Source organism: Erpetoichthys calabaricus, chromosome 3, assembly GCF_900747795.2.
Source record: "Erpetoichthys calabaricus chromosome 3, fErpCal1.3, whole genome shotgun sequence".
NCBI lineage: Eukaryota > Metazoa > Chordata > Cladistia > Polypteriformes > Polypteridae > Erpetoichthys > Erpetoichthys calabaricus.
The window spans coordinates 66,682,803-66,698,493 of NC_041396.2; the positions used below are offsets into that span (position 1 = coordinate 66,682,803).

The following is a 15,691-nucleotide window of genomic DNA, read 5'->3' on the forward strand; positions in this document are numbered from 1 at the left end:
ATGGCTGTGTCATCAGCGAGAAGTCGTTTGCTGACAGCAGCGGATTCACGTGCTGAAGTGACCATGGCGGCGGATGCAGGCATGGAGGGCCACATTACTAAACGAACGTGGTATATGTGGTGGTGTGGGTGGTTGCATTCGGGCGGCTGTACAACCTGGCGTGCACGCTTTACCTCAGGTTTAGTTCACAGGTCGTAGCCATGGTAACGTTTTCATTTAATTAAATAAACCTATTTGTACTAAAGCGGTTTCTTTGTGTGGGCGCCTTCGTTCATTGTTTTTATCCATACGGGCTCATTTACAGGTCGTAGCCATACGGGCTCGTGTTTGTATTACTAATCGTTGAGCTCCTTCCATTTGGAGCCGTGCCCCCTTTGCCTCTGCTGTGTCAGAAGCGCGTTGTGGGCACGCTTGTTCATTGTGTTTATCCATACGGGCTCGTTTTGTATTTCTGTTAGTTGAGCTCTTTCATTGTGGAGCCATGACGTCTTTGCTTCTGGTGTGCCTGAAGCGCGTTGTAGGAGCCTCCGTGTATTGTTTTTATCTATGCGGTCTCGTCTTTGTTGTCTGGAGCCATGACTTCTTTGCGTGTGGTGTTTTTGAAGCACGTTGTGGGAGCCTCCGTTTATTATTTTTATCTATGCGGTCTCGTCTTTGTTATTCTGTGGCTGTGTCGTTAGGTAGACGTCGTTTACTGTTAGGAATCATAATTGAACATGCCACACAGACTGCTGGCACAGTGGATTAGAGCAAGTTTAGTTTACAGGTTGTGTTGTTTGGGTGCCACCTACTGACTCTGGGAAGCCGTGGCGCAGTATGCATACGCTTCGGTGCGTCCGCCGTGCATAAATTAAACCGTCGTTTAGTAATATAGATATTGTTGATGAAATATTTGAAAAAAATGCTTTTAAGATGTTGAAATATTTCAGAAAGGCAAATGACTCTCCTTGGAGATGGAAAGATCAGGCAAACATACACTTTACTTACGTAGTTGTGATGCATTTATAATCCCACCAGCATGAACATGAACTTGCCTCAAGTATTCCTATAAGGAGTCACTCCAGGTAATACACCATGTGGGAAACACCCAGGGAGTATCCTTACTGCATTCTCAAACAACCTCAATCAACCTTGATCAAGAAGTAAGAATTCTACTTCAAGGCCTTCTTGTATCACTGAGAACTTGTCATGGAGAATGTGTCCAGAAGTCCTACACTGGAAGCTTGTTTTAGGCCGCCGTACCTGCGGTTTCTAAAGACAGAGATGTTGAATGGAAAAATGAAGGATTAAATTTGGTTAACTTACTTCCTGTTACTACTTCTGGCTGGGACTTCAGGAATATATTTCCAGAAAATGATATGCATCATGAAATATGACTCAAGAACTCAAGTATACCAAATCATCAAAATTACACATTTCAAATTACCAGCATATTTTGGAATTCGTTTATTTCTCTTTGTATTGACTTTAAGTTCAAAATCCAAGTGTATCATAATGTATGGGGTGGCACACTTAAAGGAAGCATATACTAGTGCACTCTCCTTACTGTATTTAGTCATAGGGTAAGGAAAAAACAATATTTATTTTTGCATAATCCAGTTCAGAGTTGATCAAAATATTATTATATTAATATTTATAATAAAGTAGCGAGGAACTATCTTTTAACATTCATTTATTTTTCTAAATGCATCATAATTCTGGACGTAAATGTGAAGACTCATCCATTTCATGACAGCATTACATTGTCTTTCATTACAGTATACTTACACTGTCGTATGGCATTTTGTCTGTGTACTCATTCTGTGAGTTGAAAACTGGTCTAAGTTAAGCACAGAATCAAGTATGGCTTAAAATGAAAAATGAACAATTAACTATACCTCTATTCAACTTACAAAGTAATCGCAGAGTACATAGGCCAGTAATTACGTTGTAATTAAAGTGTAAGTATAGTATATTTAAATAAAAGACACTTATTATAAGGTGACTCTGAATACTGAACTGTTCTAACCTTAATGAACAGGTGCAGAGGAAGGGCTCTGTGGAGAAAGCAAGATGCACTCACCATCTGTCTGTCTGAAAATCACAGCTTCTTGCCAAAAATAAACAGAATATTGCAAAATTTTCAATAAATGAGTTGTCCTTAATAGCTGCTGAAGTGAGTAAGGCATGGTGGGTGCTCAAAACTTATTTCATAATTTCAACCTGTAACATTGTCATGTGCTTGGAAGGAAGTCCCAGCATCATGAACAAGTATGTAATTTGAAGCGCTTTATTTTATTTAATTTACTAACATTTTATTTGATCAATTTTATTTTTAATCGCTGGTGTTATACTCATAGCATGAACACTATGACTTAATAACAAACTGCACAGGTATGGGGCTCCTTTTACTCGTACCACTTGACTCCTGTGCAGTCCAGGAAGTAACTGAATGGAAATGGAATTATCTGTTAGGAAATTATAAAGGCTGAGGCGTAGTAAGTTCATTTCCTCTGCTGTGCTGCACTTTCTTTCATCTGTGCAAATCTCACTAAGACTATGACATATGAAACTGAATGGAACTAACACTTTTATACAGATGACAAACCGAGTCTTACTCATTTACATTTGATTGAGGAATTGATTCTTTTGGGTGTCAACCAGTTTTGTGGTTTGTTGTTTACAGAGAACTTACATTGTTTGGCTTCTTGAAATCTTTCTCGCTTTCACTATTGTACTTTGTCTTTTGAGTGCTGGAGGAAGAAATAAAGAAAGAAAAGAAAAACAAGCAAACTTGAGAAAGAAGTGGAAAGCAAACTCAGGACAGAAAGAATAATCGACACAGGTAGGTCTACTCTTCAGAAATCATGAGGTAAATGATAGCTTATGTCTGAGCACTGAAAAAAATCCTTAATTTTGACTTTTTAGAACTAGGATTACGCCACATTCTTAACACGATAGCTCCTAAACTCAAGATCAGCTTTGACCTAACATTGAATTTTTAGAAATCTTACAAGATATATCCTGATATCCCTATTGTTTTAATGCCAGTTCTTAAATGTTAGGGTCCATCTTTTCTAATAGAGCCTCAAAAGATGGTCCCAAAAAATGGAATGGACCTAGTGAAAGAGTGGAGTTCATCGTTAACTGTCTGTTGGGTGATCTTCCATTAAAGACAAGGCTGTATGTTTCTACTAGCCCAGGCATTTCTACTAGTCGTGAGACATTTTAGGAGGCATACCTAATGACACTGAATTTTGATAAAACTGGTGTACTTTCCAAAAGACACCTAGTGAGAATAAGATGGCAGCCTGAGCACATCTAGTGGGCTCAGGGACAGAAGCAGGTAGTGACGAGCAAAATAGTTTTTCACAAAATTGAATTTGCAGTGAAACTCCAGTGTTTTGTTTCTCCAATAAATATCAAGATAAATTGCATTTCATTTCCAGTGAAATTTGTACTACTCACAAAGAGATCAAAGATGTTTAGTTTCTGCCTGGAAATGTTTTAATTCATAATTTTGCATGCACCTGCCTCATATTTGTTATTAAAATAAAGATCTCTAAAGAAAAAAAAAGTGAGCCTATCCTCAGCTAGGATACGGTGGTTGCTAGGCAACCATGACTAGTGGCTATTGGTGGCGGCAGCAACTTTTCCTGTACTGTGGAAAAAACTTAGTAGTGTGCACAATGTGTTTTAGTGTGTGTTTGTGTGGAAAATATGCAGCATGTCAATTTTTTAAAAACCATACTGCATTCCTCTGTGCTGAAGTAAATAATATAATGAAACAATTAAATAAGTTAAGTTAAAAGGTGGTGTGCCATAATGTTAAAATCATCAATTATCAAAAATGCACCAATCCTAAGTCAGTAAACTTGTTACCAATAAAGCAGGACATAGATGTCTATAGCAATGTAATGCACAAGAACCACACTTTAAGACCTTCTATCTAACTTAGTGTCCTCTTGTCCTCATTTAATACGAAGAACTTATAAACCACCAATCAACATAATGAACAGAAAAAAGCCCCTTGTCATTTCTGATATGTCATGACAGTATTTGCATGTACATTGTAAAACAATAGTTACATACATTGAATGGATTCAATTGCATATGTGAATAATTAAATAGACTTGACCTCTTTATTATTTTTATAATATCTCATATTGTTTATTTCACTAGTAAGTTATTAAAAATGTTTTAGTTTGAGAATATGCCAGTAAAACAGAAAGGTAATAATAAAAATGATTAAATTGGGTCTGGTCCTAATTATACAATACACAAATTCAGAACTACTATGTACATACAAAATTTATGTACTATAGATTGCCAATCAACCCCTCTTGCTTTCTTTATAATGGATGCATTTCTTTGTTTTGTTATAGATCAACTATTATTTTTTGATCAGCTGCTCAAAAGACTGCTCCTGTCTCTCTTTTGTGTTCAATTATTGGACAGTTAAAATTTTAACTTTCCCAAGCTGTCCCATAATACATCAAGTATCCCATCAGTTTCAGTCTGAAAGTCATAGGTACACAATCTTCAGATTTCTGAATTATAGTAGATATTAACAACATCCTGGGCCGTTCAGATCTCAAGACTGCATGCATAATTGTGAATTGCCCAAACCCATCTTGACTTAATGGGAAACACTTAGCACTCATGGAGCCGACTTATTCAGCTAAGTCTCGATTTCATAAGCATGTGTCATGGAATTACCCCTAGGTAGGACTGAATAACAAACAGACAGAGACTATCAGTGGGGCACAGTTGTTTGAAGAATGAGCTTTTGAAATTGCCTTTCTCCTTTGTACAGGCTCCGTCCTACATTGCCATCCAGGATCACTTTGTGAAAGGCAGCAGACAATTTGCTCAAGTCACGGGTTTTCTTCAATGAAGCTGATAGTCCAAACTCATCAATGGTTCTGAAAGAGCACCATAAACAAATGTCTATATTTACAAGCTACCTTCTTCCCAGTAGTAACAAAGCCTATTTATCGTATAATTTGTGTATGATTTTGGTCTCCATGCTATAGACAGGACACTACAGCAGTGGAGAAAGCCTCAGGAAGAGTGGCTAGGCTGATTCCAGGACTGCATGGTATAAGTTATGGGGAATGTTTGGAGAAGCTGAACCTAGACTGAGCTTGAGACATTTTAGACATTTTATGAAAGGAATTAGTACAGTGGATTTCAGCTATTACAATGAAATGAGCTTTACAACAAGAACATGAGGACGAGGTGGAAACTTGTTAATGGCAAATTCTGTACTAACATTAGAAAGTTTTTCTTGATACCGAGAATCATAGACACATTAATAGTGTGATGGATAGGCATACTTTAAAAACCTCTAAAAATCAACTTGATATCCACTTTGGAAAAATTAGGTGAGTAGGATTGACATGCTTTCTTGGGTTGAATGGCCTATTCTAGTCAGAATTCTTCTATTATTCAAACATTCTAATATTCTTATTAATTACTGTAGGTAGATAAAACAGTAATTTGTAAAAAAACACATTTATTTACACATTTTTGTTGTTACCAGTTTCCTAAAGGCTATGTCCTACCTTTAATGAACTTTGTTTTTGAGTAGGTTTTGTGTTTTCCTGCTTCTGCACTAAGTGACATTTTTAATGAGCTGATCATAATGAAAATTAACATATCTAAATTTTGTAAAAAAAAAACAAAACAAACAAAGCCTCTGCAAGGGAGGCTTTAGGAACTAAAGGTACACTAGGACACACACACAAGTACTGAAAATATTTTGTTGTAGAAGAAGTAATTTACTATTTAAGTTTCTGTTTCTCAATAATACTTTGCCCAATATCTTCTATGTGAATTAAAAAACACAATCTGAATTGAACAGTCTCATCTGGGAAATTTGATGATGGATCAGCTGATCATCTGCAAGACACACTGCTGTTTACCTTGTGTGTTTATCACAGTCCCATAATGCTTATTGCTCTGAACAATACATTTTGCTTATTGCTCTGCTCTTACATTTCTTATGCTTATTGAAGGCAAAAGACGCATTGCGCATCTGCTAAACTTAAATTCAAAAAAGCTCAATGAAGTTAGACACTGGCCAGAGTTTTAACCCCTGTAATGTGTGTGGCTCACCTAGTACCATCTGAGCACCACTAAAGTGCTATATCTCACTTTTAAGATGTATGCTTCATAGAGATGTCGGTGTGCTGGTCATACCTTAAACTTTGAAGGACACTGTCAGTATAATTTATGTGATATGCACCTGCTGGCTTCTCTCTTCAATATGATTTTATGTAAATTACAAAGATGTCCTTGTCAGAAACCTGACCTCCAGGGATGCAGGCTGAGATACGGGAAGACACAAGGAACCTGGAAACTCACATTAAGTGAGAAATGCACAAGAAATCACATAGACTGAGTATCTGAGTTCAATAAAATGCACAGTTCAATGAGTGCTTCAAAGACCAGTTGCATGCATTAGAAGAGATGATGCAGTCCAAAGAGAGCTTCTCAAATGAATAATGACCTTCAGCTCAGCAGGACAGGATTTATGCTCAATAAACATAAGGCTTTTCATAAGTACTTGAAAGCACCATACTAAAGAAATAATTCAAGAAAGTGTACCTTCTAAAAATCAGTTTATTAATATTATGAACATTTTATTTAAATATAGTTTTCTTTTTTGTTGTAGTCATTTAACAGTGTACAATTTACAAGTATAATCTTTGTAACAAAGCCATTACCCATATTAGCAACCCAACAGCGCATGGAGGTTGTTACTGGAGGCAGAATAAAATTTGCTCAGTGTGTGTTGTAATTCCATATATGTTTTTACTTTCTTAGTTAGCAATTTCTATTATATTAATCTTCTTAACACTTTAGAACAAAAACTTTAAAGGCATGCTGTAGCGTATCTATTTGTCACATATTGCTATGTAACACAAAGTTTTAGTTAAGATCTTCTTACATACCAGTAGGTGACTAATTGATGCACTACAGAAAGCCCCTACTTTGAAAATCCTACTACTCATGATACAACACCAAATTCCTAACTTGCAAAAACATTTTTCAAATTTAATTTGATTACACCAACTCCTTAGCAAACTGTTATCCTCGCCTAAGTTCTGACACTACAGTTGGACTGTACAAAAAGGGCCTGAGCAGTCTGTACTTCCTAAGCAGACTAAGGTCTTTTGATGTGTGCAGCAAGCTGCTGGAAATATTCTATCAGTCCATAGTATCCAGTGTGTTCTTTTATGCTGCAGTCTCCTCAGGATCAAAACAACCACAATGCCTGAAAAAAACTTGTCCTAAAAGCCTTCTCCATCACAAGGCGAACCCAGAACACACTGGAAGTTGTTGTGGAAAAGAGGATAGTGGCAAAATTGTATGTCATCATGAAAAATCCACCCCAGGAGGCACTGACTTTTAGCCACAAGCTCATTGTACCTCAGTGTGCCAGGAAGTGCCTCTGGGGGCCTTTTCTGTCCACTGCTATCAGGCAAATCCCAACTCACTCTTTAGGCTTATTTGGAAATATCTGCACAAAACACATTTATTTATTTATTTTAATTTTTGTATTTATCAATAGATTGATTGGCTGCATTATTTGTTATGTGAGTCTGAATCCTTGTTTTTTATGTTTCTGTTGTTGTATGCATCAGAATTTACCCTTAGGATTAATAAAGTTGACCTAATCTAACCTAATCTAATCTAACAGTGTCACTAGTGATAGCAGTGGTAACTGAAAACACAGTCATCCATTTTTTAAAAAAATGCTTATTCCAATGTAGGCTCTGGGAAACAGAAGCATATCCCAGCTCCATTGGGCACATGACAGGCCCAAACTTTAAGCAGATACTAGTTCATCACAGGACACATTCCGAGCCACAACTGCATGTAGGACCAGTTTAGAACCACCAACAAGGTGTAGACAAACCTGAGTACCTGGAAAACTCGACAGAGAGATTGGAGACCGCTATAAAGAGTATGGGCTAGAGTTGAACCCATAACTATGGAACTGTGAAGCAGAAACACAAACTTCTGGAAGCCATGACACTGAGATTTAAATATACTTTAATATATCTTGTCAAGGTTCTGGTACCACTTGTCAAGCTTGGGTCACAGAGTTGCACAGGAGACTAGAAAAGGGATCAGGTTTCCAAGGAACAAAATCCTTAATGCTGAACTGGCAGGTACAAACACAAGACCTTGTTCAGAAGGGGATTGTCAACAGCAGACAAGCACATAGGTTGCAGCTGTCAAATGTGGCAATCCAGCACCCCTCTCCAGATCAAAAAAACACAAAGTTCTCCTCATCCGGAGGGTTCAACGGCTCGGAATCAGTGACTGGAGCAGACGCAGTCCAAGGGAGAGAGGACAGGAGAATGAGCTGTTAGGTTGGCTGAGGCTCGGTCTTTTAAATGTTCTAAACCTTGTGTGAGAAGCATGTTTCATGGTAAGCCTACAAGCCTTCAGCTGATCCCGCAAAGTGGATTCGTAAGAGTGAGTTTGTTTCTCATTGAAATACTATTTAAGAGGAAGGTTCTGAAGGGCAGCTGTGTTTCTTTGCCATAGGTTTAAGGTTTAACAGAGAGACAGCTTGCATTTAAGAGCATAACAGTGTGCAGCTGGCAGCGCTATGCGGGATGAAAAAAGGAGCATGGGAACTACTGAACTGCACACGAGTGATGGTCGCCACCTTCACACCCTATAAATTATAACAACCTGTTCTGGAGGTGCACTTCAACATTTCACAATGGCCTTCATGGATTTGTATCCCATTTGATGGTATTTTCATCCTTCCTGCAGTATGAAATTATACTGTACTTAATTCTCAAAGTGACAACTTGAAGGCAATAGAGTGTAGGGATCATAGTGTGCATGGAAATGCATGGCATATTCAGGGATATTTCTGAAGAATCTATGAAAATACAGAAGGTGGATAGAAGCCTAATTATTCCCAGCTCAGTATTAGTGCTGCCGCCACAAGTTCTTGGTACTGCATACATCTTAACCTGCTCACTCCCCTTAATATCGCTATCATCTCTTAATATTGTGGCTTCATAACAGTGAATATGTACCATTTTTTTATTTCATATCTGCTTTCTGTATTACTATTACTGTATAGGGTCAAGGACAACACAGAACATAAAAGGAACATATTTGTAAGATAGAAAGCAAGAAGTACTTTTTTCACAGACTGCTGAAACAAAAAGTTCAGCTACCTTCTTTAAATGGAGACTGCTATTTTTAAGGGCCAAATAGATATAATAGCAACTTAGCTGTTGGATTAATAAACAGGCAAGGCAGATTCAGTAGTTTCCTCAGATCTGCAGCTTTCTTATGTTATCCTTTTATAACGTTGATCCACTGAAGAATGTGATGTACAGTATAGGAAGTGGAGGCAGAAGGAAATACGAGGGTGAAACAGCCAGAGAAAGAGGAAGCACAGACAAATGAGGCAAATGGAAGGCTCAAAAGTTAAAAAAACAAGTGACAGAAGCAAACTTCATCCAAACAGGGAGCAAAAAACAAAAAATGTGTGACAAATTTCACAGCATTGTTACTTGAATTCTTGATGTTTCTTCAGACCCACCAGGTTACTGCAAGATCAGGTCCAAAACTAAACATTGTTTTAAAAATAAAAAAAGGACTGCAAATAAATTGTGTTGCTGTTGTTTTTAATAAAATTTTATCAAGCTCAAAATCACATTACAAAAAGCAAAATACAATTCAATCAAAACAGCAATCAGTACAGCATTCCAGAAGATTAATATATGTTAAAACATAATCAACACTTAACATCCCACCCCTACCCAGTTCATAAAGCCTGTTGTTGGCACTTAATGTATAACTTCAGTATGCAGCTATTAGATTAATTAACATATTAGAAGAGGAAGAAGTGGAATTCATTTTGTTTTACCCAGACTCGCATCTTCAGAATTAAAGTTGAACATCATTTAAATAGGTAAGTGCCTTGTGTTACATTTATTGCTTAAATAAACACCCACAAAGCATAATCCTAGAAATTAAATTAGCAAAAGCCATTGAAACAATTAACTGCACTAGGCAGAAGAACTGTAATTAGCATGTTTGTGCAAAAATGCACATTAAGACCACAATTCAGAAAGGTGTGGATTTGGAAAAAAACATTAGTAATAACAGGAATGAGTTTTTTGACACTTTGTATGTTTTTTATACTTATTATATTTTTGTAATTTGACTACAGTTTGACACATAAAAAAGAGTATGACAAATTGGGTATGAGACATTAAAACCCCACACACTAGTAATTGGAGGGCGCTTCTAAATGCCTTGGGGAGGTGAGATGTTATATAAGGGTCTCAAAGTGCCAACACTGGCAACTGCTGACCTGCTCGCTCTCCAGTTTGCTTTGAGCAGTGCAGTAAACCAGCCATATTGTTGAAAGGTATAAATACTGTACACTAACCTCACAAAGAATCTTGAATCATTTGGTGGTATCAAAACATTCTTTTTGAATTAAACTATAAAAAAATGAAAGAAAAAATTAATTTGTGCTCTCTGCACATGAATACGTTCAATACAATTTATTCTTTTAAAGCACACTTCCACTTACAAGCCAAGTAAGGAATAGTATATACTTTTTACATGCATTATCTACAGTATACACATTGTAAAAATTTTAAGCTATTTGCTTGTCTATTTGTTCACCAATCACATAAAAATGCCTGAACAGATTTTCATGAAATTTTGTATATGGGCTACAGTTGGTCCAAATCAAGGGTGTTCAATTCCAGTTCTGGTGGGCCGTAGTGGCTGCAGATTTTCATTCTAACCATCTTCTTAAGTAGTGAGCTTTTCTTGCTACTGATTAATTTGTTTTGCCTTAGTATTAATTGACATGACTCAGACCCCTTAGTTGTTTCTTCTTCCTTAATGAGCAGTCAAATAATAATGAGACACAAAACAAGCCGCCACATGATCAGCTAACCTGAAAATAAAGAAAGGTGAAGGTCTCAGCCATGTTGGTTTGCTCAGGCCACCAAAACATCTTGACGGTGGTCTTAGAAAAAACAGAAAATCAACAGTTTGCTGTGGCAGAGTGAGAGCAGCAAGAAGTCATGATAGTCAATAATGGCTTTCATTAACCACAAGAATTAACTTCTCATTAAGAGATTGGTTGGTGTGAAATTGGCTGGAGTTTGACGTTCCAATTTAGCTGGTCATCTGTTGGCTCATTTCAGTTTGGCTGCCATTTAATGAAGATGCGAATCAATTCAGAGGACTGAATCTTTAAAAACAGGGCTATTAAAATGAAGGGAAAAGGAGTTAATTAGCAGTGAAAACTGGTCACTGATTAGGAAAAGGGTTAGGAATGAAAACTTACAGCCACTGCGGCCCTCCAGGCCCAGAGCCCGACACCCCTGGTATAAATTAAAATATGGCATATATGTCATATCAGTAAGAAGTGTTATAATATGAGAAGGACAACCAAAAACGGGCACCGACACAGGAACTGCAATTACTATCAGGAGTGTGATGGGGCTAATAGGAAGACACGTTAAGTGCACACAGAATTTCTTTAGTGGACAAAATGCGATCTCATCAAAGACCACAGGTATGTACAGTATTTTCTTCTCAAATAATTTGGATAAAAATGTCCTTGTCTCACTGGATTAAAGCTTTTTCTCTGGGTTTGCATCTATTTGCTCATTATGGACTGCATTTGGCCATAGAATTGTATTTAGCCAAAGCGGTTGATTCACAAAAGATTCAGAGAGGCTGGCTGCCATCTTCTCTCTATCTTTGCTTGGATTAGTCCACATTTTATTCTGTTACTTGTTTTATGTAATTTAAGAGTATGCAGATAACTATTGCAATAAAGGGATGTTCCAAATTCTTTATTTTATTTACCCTAACCATTTTATCACCCATTACAGATATAAACCTAATTCAGGTTTTTACCCTTTTTTGTTTTACAAGTCTAAAGTTTAAACAAGAGATCCAATTTCAGTAATTCAGAGATTTCAAAAATAAAACAGTAACAACAATTTGAAATGAGATTCAAATACTACAAAATGCAGAGGATATTCAGCTAAGAATTAACCCACTATCTTCTGTCAGAAGCATTTTCAAGGCTCTACAAAGACCCCTTCCACCTCACCAGGTAATTTAAGAAAATGACAAACTGAAAGTCAGCATTCATTTTTCCACACTTGAAAGCAGAAGACGTTGCTTGGCCCACAGAAGAACTTTCTCTATTTAAGCCATGATGGTCCTGATTATTTTATGTACTGACTGCGAAATGGCCAATCAGTCTAACAATAAAAACTGAGGATTAGGAGAAAGAACGGAGTGAAAGGGCAAAACAAGCCTCAGAACTGAAAGTCAATAAGAGAGAGAGATGTCTTTGGATATTTTCGGGTGACATTTATAATGGCATGCCCATGATGTCACAAGCATCAAACCACCGATGCATCATGGAAATATCCCCATTGAAATGGACGACTCAAAAGCCACAAAATGTCAGCGCTCATCAGCAAAACAAAATGGAAAGACGTTAAAAAAGTAACTTCTAAACTGAAGCTCTAAATATAATTTGTGCAGAACTGGATTCATTGGGAAATAAAACCACCAAAAGGACACCAAAGTGATTACTCTTGCTTAAAAGTCATACTGAGGCCCCCTCATGTCCCAAAGAAGAACTTAAGAGCAATGCATGGGTGCAATGGTCTCCGTTTTGAAAAGGTAAGGGCTCCAGCTTCTCAGGACTCTGTGTTGAATACACATTTTAGAAAATTGATGGATACCTAGGAATAACACTAAAATATCATTCAACTTTTAACTGTTCCTGGATACGTAGGTTGACCAGATTTTCATGGTCCAAAAATGAGACATTTTTAAGCACTCCCCCATGTGTCGTTAAAATGTGCATTGAAAGGGAGGTGGTGGGAGGTCTCCCATGGAATTTTTCTGCACCTTGTAAAAATGTGTATGAGATTGAAGAGCAGATCCCCCTCAATTCAGGAGGACATTTGGTTACATTCCAAAATCCTATCATGTGAAGCATGAAAACAAAAAGGACTAATTTAGGAACATTTATGCTAGGTGCAACGTCCAGTAGGGGCTGGCCTTGGAACCTCTGTAGATTTTGTTTTTTTCTCCAGCCTAACAGGACTTTCCTGTTTTTTCTATTCTCCCAGCCATCTGACCTTACTTTGTTTTATTGTTACTTATTCTTTAAAATTATTGTCTCATCTTAATTGTTTTTTTTTCTTTTAACTTTCTCTTTTTTATCTTGAAAAGCACTTTGAGATACATTGTTGTATGAAAATGTCCTATATAAATAAATGTTGCTGTTATGAATAAAATGTGACACTAGGTATAAAACAGGACTGTCTGGTCAGCCTGTGGATACGTGGCCAGTTTCTTATAGAAAGCACTCATTCACGCATGCACTATCATGCATATAGGGCCAAGTTAGAGTCAACCACTCTAACATGCGTGTGCTTGGGATAATGGAAGGAAAACCATAGAGATAAAACCCATAGACATAAAGCAGAGAATGTAAAAACTTAACATAGTGCCCATGGCTGAGATTCAAACCATAGACATTTAATGTAGTGTGGGTGTAGCAATAAACACTAATTAATATATATTTAAAAGATGTTTTTATATGTATTTTTATTTTTTATTTAGCTATATGCTGTATATGTTACTTTGTAGGTTTAGCTGGCATTTACTTCATCGATTTGTAAATGACAGACTATTCTTAACATTTTTATTTAATTTTTTATATTTGTTTTTCTTTGTTGATTAATAAATACTTTGAAAATAAGCACATGATAGCAGACTCTTACAGGAAGAATCATAGTATAAATATGTCCACAGGTTTAATCACTTTTCATTCATATAGTGTTTGTCAAGGCCAGATACTTCACGGCTTTTTAAATGCTAAAATATTTATAGCAATGAGTAAGCAAAAATAAACAAAGTGCAAGCGTAACAACATTATTTAAATAAATAAATATGAATTAAGTTAAGTACAAATTAAATAATTAGGCAGAAAATAAGCTTACTGGGAAAAGTGCCAATGCAGAATGTACTATGAAGGGAAAGAACGAGATTACAGGAGTAAACAGTGCTTCACAGGTTATGCAATTCAAAGACACAAAGAGAAGATTTCTTTCCAAATAAGAAGAAGGAGAGGGCCAAGGTGCGATTACTCCACTGATGAATTATTTGTTGTACTTGAGACATTCTTCCTTGTATTCATGATTGCAGCTGCTTATTCCAGATACAATGCCAGCCTAATCTGAGCTGAGCTTGACTAACATTTCCATGCAGCCACACATGCAAGCTCCCTAGTGAAGAATTAAGGGGAGACACTGAGTTTTTTTTTCAAATAAGTGTACAATATATATCTGAGGTGTTTTTTTAAAGATTCATTCATTCACTCATTAATTAATTCATTCATTTCTTGCATGTAATTAGTGCAATATGAGGATTTTCACACCCTCATAGGGTTTCAGGATAGAAATTCAAGATTTTGCAACATTGAGACAACAGTGCTAACAACAGTGCTATCATGCCTCCCTTTTCGAAAATTATACCCTTAAAAGACTTATTTCAAAATCTATAAAAAAAAATTTAATCATAAATTGCTCAAAAAAATTAAATGAATACTTTGGGCTCATTTATACTTCACGCTCAGAATGCGTACACACCCGCATCATGGCTGCTACGCGTTCCCAGCGTTCATTTGATGCGTCCTCTGAGCAGGTCCTCAGAAATTAACGCAACGCATGCGCGAGTTGCAGTACCAGCAAAAAGTCGGGGGGCGCAGTGTGCTAAAAGTTGGAATGTGAGGTCAGAGTCTGTGGTTACTATCTACATGTGACAGAAAGTCACTTTGCAGATCTTATGAGATCGGTGTGCACACTTCGATATTTGATGAATAGTTCGAAGTGGTGAAGCAAAATGCCAACATACAGATGCATTTGTGGTGCTTTTATATTCAAGTGTTGCATATTTCTGATCATAATGACACGATACATTTTAAAAGTCTCACATACCGCCTTCTGTGCCGTTTTTTTTGTAGGGCTTCCTCTGGTACTGACAGCAGTGGCAAACAGCAATAGATCACCACACTGAGCACATTAAATGTATGATATTCTCTCTGCACTTTTAGAATCCTTAGATTTATATTTGATATCACTTTAATGATGAAATGCATTGAAGTATGTATGTTACATTTTACAGATAAATCGGTAATTTTGTTTAAATATTGAATACTCTTAGCGTTAGTGCTGCTGTCTTGCAGGGAGTCACGTCGCTGATATTCCCTGCCTGGAGTTTACATGTTTTCCTGCTTGGTTTCCACAGTGTGCTCCGGTTTCCTTCCAAAAATCCATATTTGGTTACACTAAAATGATGCCAGCATGTATGTGTGTGCTTATATTCACCTTGCGATGAGCTGATGCCTCGTCCAGGGATTGTTTCAGCCTCGTGCCCAATACTAGCTGAAATGGACAAATCCCTGGACTGATGGATTTAATCATTAAACATCCTTTTCAGAGATATTGTGGTAAGGTGTCATCGGAGTTTAATGGGTGTTACAGGCAATTCACAACACAGACAAGCCGAACCTGTTCTCCCCGTGATAATATCTCGCACTGCCACCTGGTGGATTGCTACAGATTTACGTAAAGTATGCGCACAAGTATAAACAGTACAATGC

At 37.0% G+C, this 15,691-nt stretch overlaps 1 long non-coding RNA gene across 1 annotated transcript in view; it reads left to right on the top strand.

Moving 5' to 3' along the window:
- The first annotated feature begins 2,644 nt into the window (after nucleotides 1-2,644).
- Nucleotides 2,645-15,691, top strand: part of LOC114649659 (uncharacterized) — a 30,642-nt gene continuing 17,595 nt past the window's right edge. Inside the window, exon 1 of the long non-coding RNA XR_007934602.1 lies at nucleotides 2,645-2,824. This is a non-coding gene — a long non-coding RNA (uncharacterized LOC114649659). The remainder of the gene's footprint in view (nucleotides 2,825-15,691) is intronic.